Source organism: Suricata suricatta, chromosome 9 (genome assembly GCF_006229205.1).
Source record: "Suricata suricatta isolate VVHF042 chromosome 9, meerkat_22Aug2017_6uvM2_HiC, whole genome shotgun sequence".
NCBI lineage: Eukaryota > Metazoa > Chordata > Mammalia > Carnivora > Herpestidae > Suricata > Suricata suricatta.
Window position 1 is genome coordinate 11,873,810 of NC_043708.1, and position 12,555 is coordinate 11,886,364.

General features: G+C 52.0%; 1 protein-coding gene across 7 annotated transcripts in view; it reads left to right on the top strand.

Moving 5' to 3' along the window:
• GPR68 (G protein-coupled receptor 68) overlaps positions 1 to 12,555 on the top strand; it is a 28,489-nt gene that overhangs the window by 9,698 nt on the left and 6,236 nt on the right. For 2 of the 7 annotated variants that reach the window (XM_029952010.1, XM_029952015.1), the window contains exon 2: positions 11,624 to 11,736. The gene's annotated coding sequence lies outside the window, so the exon portion shown is untranslated. Of the gene's footprint in view, positions 1 to 2,382; positions 2,462 to 5,546; positions 5,678 to 6,350; positions 6,654 to 11,465; positions 11,737 to 12,555 lie in introns of those variants that run through there. The other 5 variants (XM_029952011.1, XM_029952013.1, XM_029952012.1 and 2 more) reach the window with 5 other exon arrangements.

A 12,555-nucleotide genomic window follows, 5' to 3' on the forward strand; every position in this document is an offset into this window, starting at 1 on the left:
CACACACACACACACACACACACACACACACACACACACACACACACACACACAGCGCTAACCTTTCATTTCCCAGAGCTCGACAGCTCAGGGGACCCAAGGTCCAGCGTGGGCCAGGCTTTCCCTTCCTTCCTCCAGGTCTGCGCCGTGTCTTTTAGGTAAAGTGCAGGTGCCAGGCACAGGGAAAGCTTGCCTGCATTGGCCAAAGGAGCCCCGGGACAGGTTGGCAAGGCCCCCTCCCCGGCAATCCGTGGACCCGGGTAGGCCGCAAGCTGGAGAACAGTGATACGGTGGTCAAACAGCATAGGAAGACACTTTGGGATTTAGGTGGAAAAAAAGAAGAGGGAGTACTGATTTGGAGTCAGAGGCAGGTCGCTTTCTGTGGCGGGGGGGGGGGGGGGGGGGGGGGGGGGGGGGGGGGGGGGGGGGGCTCTGTGAAATGGAAATAGTACTGGCCACGCCATCACAAAGAGAGGTTGAGAGAACACAAGAGCTGTGAGAATGGTCCAGAACTGAGACGGTGAGGCTGCTTTGTTCACCCCTCAGCTAAGCCTCCACAGAGAAGGTGGAAAAAGGATTCCTAAGCTTAGCGAGCTGGAGCAGTGCGGATGCTCTAGACCAGAGCTTCTGCAGCTGAGAACCCAGTGCCAGAGCGAGGTGACTCGAGTGCGAATCTCAGCTCTTCCTCTAATTAGGGCTATTACCTTGGGCAAATCAGCTACCTTCTTTTGAAGCCTCAGTGTGACTTTCTTTGAAATGGGCATGATAGTCGAGCCCACTTCCTAGGGTGGTTACGAGATCATACAGGTGAAGATCTCGCCTTGAAAGCCTTGCAGTGCCCCGTAAGTGTTAACTAGGCATATTGTTATTGCCATCAGGATGCACCTTTATGGGCACACACCGTAGGGAGAGAAGACTCACGGAAACAGTGAAAACTAGGTTTTATCCAAACAAGATACCTTACCTCTCTGCACTTTAGTATTTCATAGGAAAAATGGAGATTATTATATTCACCTCATGAAGTTGTCATAAAAGTTAAAATAACCACATGAATGGATCAGCACTTGATAGGCCCTCACCTGATTTTGGAGAAAAAGAATACTTGTGTTCCAGTTTTCTGGAACACACTAGGGTAAAGATAGTTGCTTAAAGGGCACCTGGGTGGCTCAGCCGGTTGGGTGTCCGACTTCGGCTCAGGTCATGATCTCATGGTTCATGAGTTTGAACTCTGCTTCAGGCTCTGTGCTGACAGCTCAGAGCTTGGAGCCTGTTTTGAATTGATTCTCTGCCCCTCTCCTGCTCCTACTCTGTGTCTCACTCTGTGTCTCAAAAAAAACGAATAAATGTTAATAAAAACTTAAAGATAGTTGCTTAAAATAACAGGACTCATCTATTTTGCTCTGGAATCCGTGATTTGGGCAGGGTTTGGTGTGGATGGCTTATCTCTGCTCCTTACAGCATCAGCTGATATGGCCCAGCTGGGGCCAGAGAATCTTCTTCTGAGATCACGTGCTCATGTGAGGAGCCAGTTGAACCTGGCTGCCAGCTGGGACTGTTGGCCAGGGTCAAGGTCTTGGTTCCTCTCAGTGGGGCCACTCCAAGAGGCTGCGTGGGCCTCCCCAAGGCATGGCGACCAGGTCTCAAGAGCAGCCATCCCAAGGGATAGGAAATGGAGGTTTACAGTCTCTTCAGAAACTAGCACAGTGTGGCTTCCACTTTATTCTATTGATCGTGTAGTCACAGAGCCCACTGCCATTCAAGGGGAGGGGACTTAGACTCTGTCTCTCAGTGAGAAAAGCATCTCGACTCTACCACAACTTGAAAGCCTTTTTTTTCTTTTTTCTTTGTTTTGCTTTTGCCTTTTATTTTCTGGGTGCCATGGCGACAACTTAAATCATCTTTGCAAAGGAGAAGACCAGCAGAAAAACAGATATCCAAAACGAGGGCCTTATCACAGAGCCCGTTTTGGCCACAGTCCCTTTCTCGGGGCCCAGTTCCAGGATGAGGGAGCAGGCATCCTAGATAGTGGCTTCTCTGGGATCCGTTTCCCTAGAACGTGAGGCTCCAGGCACTGCCTCTGCCTGGAGACAGAGGAGCCAGGAAGAGGATAACACGGATTTAGAAAAGTAGATTCTAGCAGGTGGCCCGGGCTGAGTAGAATGAGCATCTACATAGCTCTCTGTTCCCTGGAGAAATATGTTTATTTTTGAGAGGGCAGCTGCGTGGGTGCTTAGGGAGTGAGTGTTGTCCTACGTGATTAGGTTATTAGCAGATGGGTTGGAGCCCTGGGGTGGGGAGACAGGGAAGCCAGAGAGGGCCGCAGGCCCCAGGAGTCGCCATGGCAACCTTCAGGTCTGTGGTTTGTGCTTTGGCTCCAAGCAGGAAGGATGTCCCAGACGGCTGAGACCTTCTCAGAAAGACCACAGACACTCCAAAGAGAGACCGAAGTCTCTCTTCACCGGTAGGTTTCCACCATAATGCATTTTCACACGTGGTCACCCACCTATGTCTCTGGAGTCAAAGCCAACCCTCTTCCTGTGGCCTCATCCCCTAGTCTGTCTCTGCCCTAGTCTGTTAGCTCCTGACTTTAATTTCAGCCACACTGGGCGGCAGAAAGAAGTGTATTTCGGATTCATTTATTCATGCAAGCATTCAACACATTTCTGTTGGGCATTTATTTTGGGCCAAACCACCTTCTCCCTGAGAGAGAACAAAACAGACCCAGCTCCCCCTCCTCACGGGGCTGACTTCCTGGAGGTGGAGGTGGGCATTGCACTGATAGTTACTAAAATACGATGCATCTATTTTTTAATATTTTATTTACTTATGTGTCTATGTTTTATTTTAGAAAGAGAGAGTGTGAGCAGGGGAGGGGGCAGAAAAAGAAGGAGAGAGAAAATTTTTCTTTTTCTTTCTTTGTGTGAGAGGGAGAGAGGGAGAGCGCAAGTGAGCAAGGGGCAGAGAGAGAGAAGCGGTACTCGCCCAAGAGAGAAGCAGGGCTTGCTCGTAGCTGGACACATGTCCATCCGAAGCTGGGCTTGGGCTCACCCAAAGCAGCCCTCGAACTCATGAACCCTGAGATCAAGACCCGAGATGAAGTCTTATGCGTAACTGACTGAGCCCCCCAGTCCCCCCAAAATACAGTGAATTTAGACTTGACTTAAATCTCAGCTCTGCCAGCCCTGTGACCCTCAGAGTCTTTGGTGGTAAAGCCGGGATAATAATATTTACCTTCCAGAGTTGCTGTGAGCCATCATCAAGGCATGCTCTGGGATACACAGAGCCTCGAACATTGTGGTAACTCTGAGTATGTAAGCACCCACCCGGCGTCCCCTTGTCCAGGGCCTGTTTGTCATTCAGAATTCATTGGCCACCTTCTCTCTGTATGAGGAGCCCTGATCCCAGCCCCCTGGCAGTCACAGTCCTCAGGCTAGCCAAGGAAGGATGAAAAGAACGCAAGGAGGGATGTGTGCAGAAGCTGGGCCTTAAAGCCGTGGTTCTCAGACTTCGGTGCGTGTCAGAAAAACCCAAAGGCAATGCTCAGAGTGCAGCCTCTAGGACCTCATCCCTACGTGATTCGGAGTCGGTGAATGCAGGGCAGGGCCTGGGAACACTAGTGCAGGTTTGCTGAAGCTCCCCTGGGAAATGGAATATGCCCTTAAAGACTAGGGGGAAGAGGCCAGGAAGTGCCAGCCTCCGAGCAAGGAGTCTTCTCCCTTCCTTCCCACATCAGCCTCCTTCTGTGCCTCTGGCCTGCCTAAGCGCCCAGAGGCTCTCCCACAGCCCACTCCCCTCACAGGTGGCTCCATTGTTCATGTCTGCATTTGAGAAGCACAGCCCTCTAGGATCTTCAGGAGGTGCAATGGGTGCGGTGGTCGGCAGCCCAGACATTTCGCCTGCAAAGTCTGGCCCAGAGCCTCTGCTCTTAACCTTCCTCCCGTGCCCAGGACATTGCTGCCATGTGCCGGGGGGCTTGCATGGTCCCACCAGCTCAGGGCAGACTCCGAAGTCCTCCCTATGATGAGTCTCAGACTGTCTGGATTCTGTGGGCCAGAGGGTGCCTGAGAACCTTGTGGCCTATGGTCCTCTTGCTCTCAAAACCGCCTCCAGAGTGGCTCAGAAAAGTCCACCAGCCCCTCAGAGCCAAGGTTGTTGGAGTAGATGTTTATGCTGGGGGCAGACAGGGCTGCCCAGCGCTCAGTCCAGCCTCCTGGGGCTGCCACTCCACCGGGGGCCTACAGTGCTTCCTGACCGCTGGCACCGAGGGCTGAGAGATGGAGACAGTGGATTCAGGTGGAGGCCTGGCCGTTTACATCCTGTGTCTTTCCGGGATGGAAGGAGCCATGGAGGTGGCCCCAAGCAGCCCCTGTGAGGTTACCGCACCCCACAGAGCTGGGGCATTCTTGCCCCTCCCTAAATTCCCCACTCTGTTCAGTGGCAGCTCTAAGATGCTATCCTTTTGGGCTTACGGACAGAAGTCTGGATGCAAGGAAGCCTCCGGGGGCTTCTCTTGTGCTGTGTTTTTATTACACACGCATTACTTTGTACTTAGTTGTAGGCTTATTTAGTGAGGTTTGGGCCACTCAAGGTTATGGGGTCCCTAGGGCCCCTCAGACCCCTGCCTGATGCTTTGTGTTATCATGCTTTCTAGGCCTTCTTTTCTGTTTTAGGTCCAAGACATAATCTTGGCAGTGAAGTAGAACACAGCACGGGCTCCTTTTTCTCTTACTGAGTGGGCGTCTCAGAAGATGTGGGCTCAGCTCACTTGAGTAAGGCTAAAGTAGGCACGCCCTCCCCCCGCGTGTGCGTGTCCTGCTAGGCCAGGCCACCCTGTAGGCGCCAGAGGCATTCTCTCTGGCCTGTGTGCACCGGGTCGTCAGGCATTCACCGCTAAGTCAACCCTGCACTCCTCACCCACGCGCTCCTTCCTGTGACATCTGGGAATGCCAGCCCCACTTCCACGGCTCAGGAAGAACATCTGTGTCTAGAAGCATTTGCTTGGAGGGCCCAGGCCCAACATAGGAGGATTTTTTTCTGAGTTCCCTACCAAAATGGCCCCCCCCAAAAGACCATAGCGATTCGCCCTCTGGAGAGGATGAGTTCCCAGATCACCCAACGGGGCAGGGAGAATGCACTTTCTCAGTGACCCCCATGCATGGTGGACGTTGGCTTTCAGGCTCCAGCAACATCCATAAGCAGCTTCCGAGGAGATGACCTGAAAGGGAGGAGGCTGGGCCAAAATAGCCCAGCGCTGAGAATCACGGCTCTGTCATTTAGCTGTAAGGCCCAAGTTTAGAGCATTTGCCCGTCTGTGCCTGTTTCCTCATCTGTGAAATGAAGGGGCTAGGGTGCGTAACCTCCAGGGGGTCTTCCAGTCCTGCTGTGCTGAGTAAGTTTAGTAACTGCTCCTGAGAGAGAGAAGACCCCATGAAGCCAGAACCCTGTCCTTGCTCCCTGCTCTGGGCCACACTCTTTTAAAACATCGATGCTTGCCTTATTCATAGCCCAGAACCTTCCCCTGTTGCCCTGGCTCTCTCCGTCTGTAGGACAGGATCCAACTTGCCTCCAGCACGTCAGTGCTTCTCCACCTGGCTGCCCACTGGAATTGTCCCGAGACCTTTGAAAAACATTGGCACGGGCACCTCACCTCCAGGAAGGACGATGTAATTCACCTGAGGTAGGGCGTGGGCAGTAGCATTAATTTTTATAAGTTCCCCAGGTATGTTCTTAGGTGAGTTGCGACCCACTGACCCAAATGTTGAGTTGTTGGTGGCTGAAGGGTGACAGCCTGGGCTGGGGGTGGAAACAGTCACCTTCCCCGGGCCTGGCTTTCTGTCCCATGGTTCTTGCCGCTGTCCACAGTATATTCGAGACCTGAGCATTGGCTTGTCTGAACGGCCCAAGCAAGGACCCCTGGGGCAGGGGCTCAACACCCTGTACCTCCTCTCCTGGTATCTTGCGGATGCTCAAGGTGCTTTGATGGGTAGAATTAGTGCGCTCAGCCCCTCCTGCAACCCTCCGGACTCCCCAGGCCTCTTGCCCCTAACTCAGGCTTTCAAGCTCCTGGCAAGGTCTCTCCCCGCCCCCTGGGGTCTGTGGGAGTATTTGGAGGATGCGATGTGTGGAGGGAGCGGTCCCCCCCTGCTCTCATCCTTGGCAGGCAAGGGTTTCTCGGCAACCGCCCAGCCTGATACCAGATCGGAGTTCACATGATTCTGCCTCAGCTCAGGAATGGGCAGCCTCCAGCTGGGATTTTCTAGACGGAGCTGGGAGGTGTGGTCTGTGGGAAATCTCTGGAGGGGAAGTGCAGTCCCGCTGCGGAGTGGCCTGCTTAGGGCCTCCCCCAGGTCCGGCAAGGTGGTTCCAGTCTCCTCCCCCAGGCCTCTCCAGAGCGGCTGGAGGAAGCCCGGCTCTGGGAGGTTGAGGGCAGAGCTCGACCAAGCAGATAGTCACAGAAGACCCAGATTCCCCCTTTGCTGCCGCTCCCTGCCTGCTCTTCACCTGGTGGCAGAGACCTTCGCCTTCCTGGGGTCTGGAGGCTGAACAGGCGGGGGAATCAGACCAGCTGTTTCCAAACTGAGGATCGTGACTCATTAGTGGGTCAGGAAATCAATTTAGCATAGAAATGATCGGAGTAGGTTACAAGTAGTGGGGTAAGTATGGCTTTGGGGAAGTTTTTTTCTCTACAGGCATGTGTGTGTGTGTGCGTGCGTGCGTGCGTGCGTGCGTGCGTGTGCGTGTGTGTGTGTGATGTTTGTGCATGCTTGGTGACAATGTCAAATGTATTCTTGCTACGGTTGGTGGTCAAAAGAGCTTAGAAGGCTGCAAATTAGTGCCGTGATGCCTGGGTTCTGGATTCAGACCCACCCGACTTACCGTGCGCACTTGAGCAATTGGGTTTGGCTCTCTGGGCGTCAGGTGCTGTGAAATGGGATAGCAGTGTGGGCCACACCTGCCTCAGAGCGACTGCCTGAGCCCAGATGGGACTGAACTTTCAGTCACAGGGACTTTAGAAATGACATCTCCTCCCTGTCGCTGTGGCTGGAGTGAGGCTCTTTGGGAGCAAGATGGGACGAAGGAAGGCTGCCGCCTGATCTCTACTCCTGTCCTGGAGGGAAATGTCAGCCTCTGAAAGCCTGTGGCAGTGTGACCAGCTGAAGGGACGGGAAGCTGGGCGCGCAGGAAACTCCTTGCTCCGCGGGCTCGGGGCTCCATGAGTAACGGTGTGTGTGCGTGTCTGTGTGCAGCACACGGAAGAAACGGCGACAGATTAGATCACTGTTTATGTGCCAGCCCAGCGCCAGCGTCGGCACCTCTGCTGCTGGCTGGGAATGTGCGGGACGCTCTCAGCTTGCGTCAGAAGGCGCTTCCTTCCTTCCAGGGCTAATTTTTCTGGGTCGTTAAAGTCCTGGAAGACCTTCCTCTGTGCTGACGAGCACTTGTAGAAAGATTTGCTTTTAGCTGGTGGTTGTTTTGTGTGTAGTCTGTGGGTTTCTTAGCTGGACAATGAAGTGTTTTGTTTTTGTTTTTTAACGTTTATTTATTTTTGAGAGACAGAGAGACAGAGCATGAGCAGGGAGAGGCAGCAAGAGAGGGAGACACAGAATCCAAAGCAGGCTCCAGGCTCCGAGCTGTCAGCCCAGAACCCGACGCGGGGCCTAAAGTCATGAACCGTGAGATCACGACCTGAACTGAAGTCGGATGCTTAACCGACTGAGCCACCCAGGCGCCCCGACGATGAAGTGTTTGAGGTGGATGCAGAGACTCCTTGCGTCCGTTCTCTGCCCTGCCCCCCACCCCTTGGGCAACCACAGACAGGGTGCACTTTGGGTGTTGAGGAAATGGTGGACCTGGCAGACACCTGCCGGATGTGGAGGATCTAGCCCAGGAGTAGGCCTGGTGGCCCTCATGGTGGCATCTGAGGACTGGAGCTTGGCGAAACCTGAGGATGGAGGGTGGCTGCTCAGCGATCATCGTGATAGACAGAAAGAGAACATGACACTGAGTGTGGGCCAGTCTGAGTACAAAACCTAGCCTACCACATCGTAACTGTGGAATCGTAAGCAGGTTGGTTCATCTCTCTGAGCCTCAATTTTTCCATCTGTAAAATGAGTACTGATGAGACTGGTATTGAAAGGGAATGGATGTGCAGAAATGTGCCTGGCGTGTTACGCCCTCTTGGCCAATGAGGCTTGGTTCTCCCATTCTGTCTACGTTTTCCCATTTACAGAACGCTTTTGCATCCACAGTATCCCTTGATTTTTGAGAAGGAAGTTTCCTATGGATACCAGGTAGAAAAGGGACCCTTCTGGCAAGGTGTAATTTCTTGCTGGGGGTACCTGTCACCAGGGACTGGAAGAAGGCAAGGCTGGCTGTGATAAGACCTGAGTGCAGAAGCTAGACCCTCCGACCAGTTCTGGAGGCTTGAGCAGATGCCAGGCTTCTGAAGAGGAAAGCACAGTGATCCTTCCTCCTTGCTTTTCTATTAATGACACCCCACTGTCCCAGCACCCAACCTCAAACCCATCTACCATCCGCTCAGCCAGCCAACCATCTCTCTACCCATTAACCCATCCATCTGTCTACCCCTCACCCATCTAGCTATTTTTAAAATTTTTAATGTTTATTTATTTTTGAGAGAGTGAGACAGACAGACAGAGAGTGAGCAGGGGGTGGGCAGCAAGAGTGAGACACAGAATCCAAAGCAGGCTCCAGGCTCTGAGCTATCAGCACAGAGCTTGATGTGGGGCTCAAACCCCTGAATGGTGAGATTATGACCTGAGCCGAAGCTGAAAACTCAACCGACTGAGCCACCCAGGTGCCCCCCAACTATCTGTTTCCACATCCATCCACCTATCCACCCACCCCTTCATCCATCTATTTACCCATTCACTTTTTCATCTATCCGTCTACCCCCTCATACATTCATTTACTCATCCACTGACCCGTCTATCTACCCATTCACCTATCTACCCACCTACCTCTGCACCTATCCATCCATCGAACAATTTTTTAATAGTTTATTGTCAAATTGGTTTCCATATAACACCCAGTGCTTCTCCCCACACGTGCCCCTCCATGACCATCACCCCCTCCTTCCCTCCCCCTCCCCCTTCAGTCCATGGTTCGTTTTCAGTATTCAGTAGTCTCCCTTGATCTGTGTCCCTCACTCTCCCCCGCTCTCTTTCCCCCTTCCTCTCCCCATGGTCCCCTGCCAGGTCTCTCCTGTTAGACCTATGAATGTAAACATATGGTATCTATCCTTTTCTGCCTGACTTATTTCGCTTAGCATGACACCCTCGAGGTCCATCCACTTTGCTACAATTTTTGAGGGTTTATAAGGACCAAGCACTAAGGAACATTTCGGATTTGTCCCTGACTGGGTCCCTGCCCCCCACCTCCCTTCTAATCGGTTGTCAGTTTCTGCAGCTTCGTTGTGTCCCCTCTCTGCCCATGCTTCCTCATACCTAGACCCAGTCATGCCAAGCCACTTTCAGTTCCCCAAACGTGCCCCTTGTCTCTCTCACATTTGGTTTGTTGCACACATTGTTTCCACAGGCAGAAACTCGGCTCTGCTTGGGCAGCCCTTCCCCCGTCTTCTGTCTTAGTCTAACTTTGCTGCTCAGGAAGGCTTCTCTGGCTGGATCAGGTTACCTCCCATGAGCTCCCTTAAAGTTCTGTGCTCCCTTTAGGAGCTGGTCCCACTAGCTTCTCCACTGTCTCATGAGAGTAAAAGCAACTTGAGTTTCACTAAGTGACCGTGTCTAGTGCAGTGCCTTTCTTACAATAGATACTCAGTAAGTATCTGCTGTATGAATGAATAAGTGAATGGATGGACAGATGGATGGATGCATAAAAGCATGGTTGCGTGGATGCATGGATGGATGATTGGAGCGCCGCTGAAGGAGTTGAAGTAAGAATGTTTACGTTAGATTTTATTTGAGAGGATAGCTTTAAGAGTGGTAAGATGGAGCTAGGAAATCCAATAGGAGGCCATTGTACTGCTTCCGGGGGTGAAGTCTTGACCAAGCCAAGCCAGGGCAGTGGTGTAGGAACTGAAGAGGAATGTTTAGGAGTTGAAAATGGTAGAACTGGGTAATTTACTGGATGATTTGGATGACGAGGAGGAAAGATAGCCAAAGGTCATTCATCTGGGCAAGTAGAGATGCCCCATCCAAGAGCAGATCAGTGCAGAAAATGATGGAAGGGGGCTGGGCTTCATGAAGCACGTCCTGTGAGGCAGCAGGAAGCTGGTTACGTCCACTGTCTGCCTGGTGGGAGGTCTGGAGTCGTCAGAGTGCAGGTGGGCTTGAAACCACAGAGGGATGCTCTCCCACAGAGGATGTGTATGGAATGAAAAGAACAAACCTGCATTAAGTGTGAGCGTGAGGGAGGCTCACAGGACCACTGTGCACTGCCTTGAGCCGTAGCCATTTGTGTGTGTGCTGTTCTGTCTTAGGAGACCAGAGGCTCCCTGCGGGTGGGAGAAACACAGAGGACCTGGATTCTTGGGCAAGCCACTCCATCCCTCTGGGCCGCAGTGTCCTCTCCCTAAAATGGGGGAAATAACAGGGCTGTAGTGAAGACGGGTGAGAGGGCAGAGGTGAAATGCTCTGTAAACTGTAAAACATTTTGTAAATCCGAGGTGTAAGTACGCTGACAGATCCAGTCAGTTTCTTGAGAGAGTGAATCAGGCTGTTAACCTCCCAAAGGACACATCTTGGTTCTGCCCTCAAGGGTTCTGTTGGGTCTTAAGTTCCCCTTACAGCCAGCTCCGCCTCCCAGCCTGGGAACGTATCAGCCATCAGGATGCTTATCCTGCCCCGTATCAGGACTCAGATCGCAGACTTTGTAGACCTTTGGGTGTCTTGCTACTCAGACTGCGGTCAGCGGGCTGGCCCCACCAACACCACACAGAAGCGTGTTGCAAATTCTCAAGCCCCACGTCAGACCCACTGAATCAGATACTCTGTACGTAAGGCTCAATAATCTCAATAAGATTTTTTTTAAGTTTGTGTATTTATTTTGAGAGAAGAGAGTCTGAACAGGGGAGGGACAGAGAGAGAGGGAGAGAGAGAGAATCCCAAGCAGGCTCCACACTTTCACCATGGAGTCCGACACGGGGTTCAAACTCACGAACTACGAGATCATGACCTGAGCCGAAATCAGAAGTCGGATGCCTAACTGATGGAGGCACCCCCCAATAGTCTGTTTCAGACAAATCTTCCAGGTGACTCAGACGCACCTAAATTTGAAAAACACTGCTCTGGAAATACCCAAACCCTCTTTTTGCTACAAGGGAACGTAGGAGGTGTTTTAATCTAAACATAGTAAATGTTTCTTCTTTGCCCTGCACGCTTGAGTATTTTTGACTTTGGTTGCCAGAAGTCGCTCATTGTTGGCCTAGGAAAGAGGAAGCCACAAACCATTGCTCCAGTTCCCCCTCACCCGCCCTACACACATATGTACACTCAACACGAATAAACAATAGGCTTCAGCCTGGTGACTCTCAAAAAATACCTAAGACCTGACAGGACGTGTTTTTCTTCACTATGGCTTCATTTGCCCTGTTTTGGGGGCACCTGGGAGCCTGTGCTTAGCAATGAATTTTATCTTCCTGCAGGTGGACTTTCTCTGGACTTCGGAGAAAGCTGAGGTAAATTCAGAGACGGGGGCTGTCCTGGACGAGTGCTGCTGGAGACAGTGCAGGGACGTGTCTGGCTGTTGACCTCATATGTAAGCAAGTTGAACTGTGCGTGGGCTTGGGATTCAGGGATGGGGGGCTGGCAAGTGGAGGGTGAGTGGAACCAGAGTTTGACTCACTGGCCGTGGGCAGAGTTGAAGGGTCATGGGGCTCTGCTGCCCCCTTTCCCCTGCCTCTCACCATCAACACATATAAGTACCCCCCCCAAAACCACAGAAGGCAGAAAACAAGAAAACACCCCCCTACACGGTCGGTGGGAATGTGAAATGATGAGGCCACTATGGAAAATAGAATGGCAGTTCCTCAAAAAAATTAAAAAATAGAAGTACCCTGTGATCCAGTGATTCCGCTTCTGGGTGTTCACCCCAAAGAACTGGAAAGGGAGCCTCAAGTGGATCCTCTACGTCCCTGTTCATCGCAGTATTATTCACACTAGCCGGTAGGCAGGATAGAAACAACTCAAATGTTCATTGGCAAACAAATAGAGAAACAAAAATACAGTATATCCATACAGTGGGATGTTCTTCAGCCTTCAAGAGGCAGGAAATTCTGCAGGATGCCATCACAGGAGTCAATCTGGAGGGCATTTTGCTAAGTGACAGAAGCCAGACTCAGAAAAGACGAGCACTGAATGGTCTCCCTCCCATGAGACCCCAGCACAGTCAAATTCAGAGACAGACAGTAGAATGGTGCTTGCCAGGGGCTGGGGGGGAAGGGAGAAGGGAATGGGGGGCTAGGGTATAACGGAAACAGAGTTTTCCAGTTTGGGAAGATGAGAAAGTTCTGGAGACGGGTGGTGTGGCGATGGTTGCATAACCATGTGAATGTACCTCACACCGCTTAAAAATGCA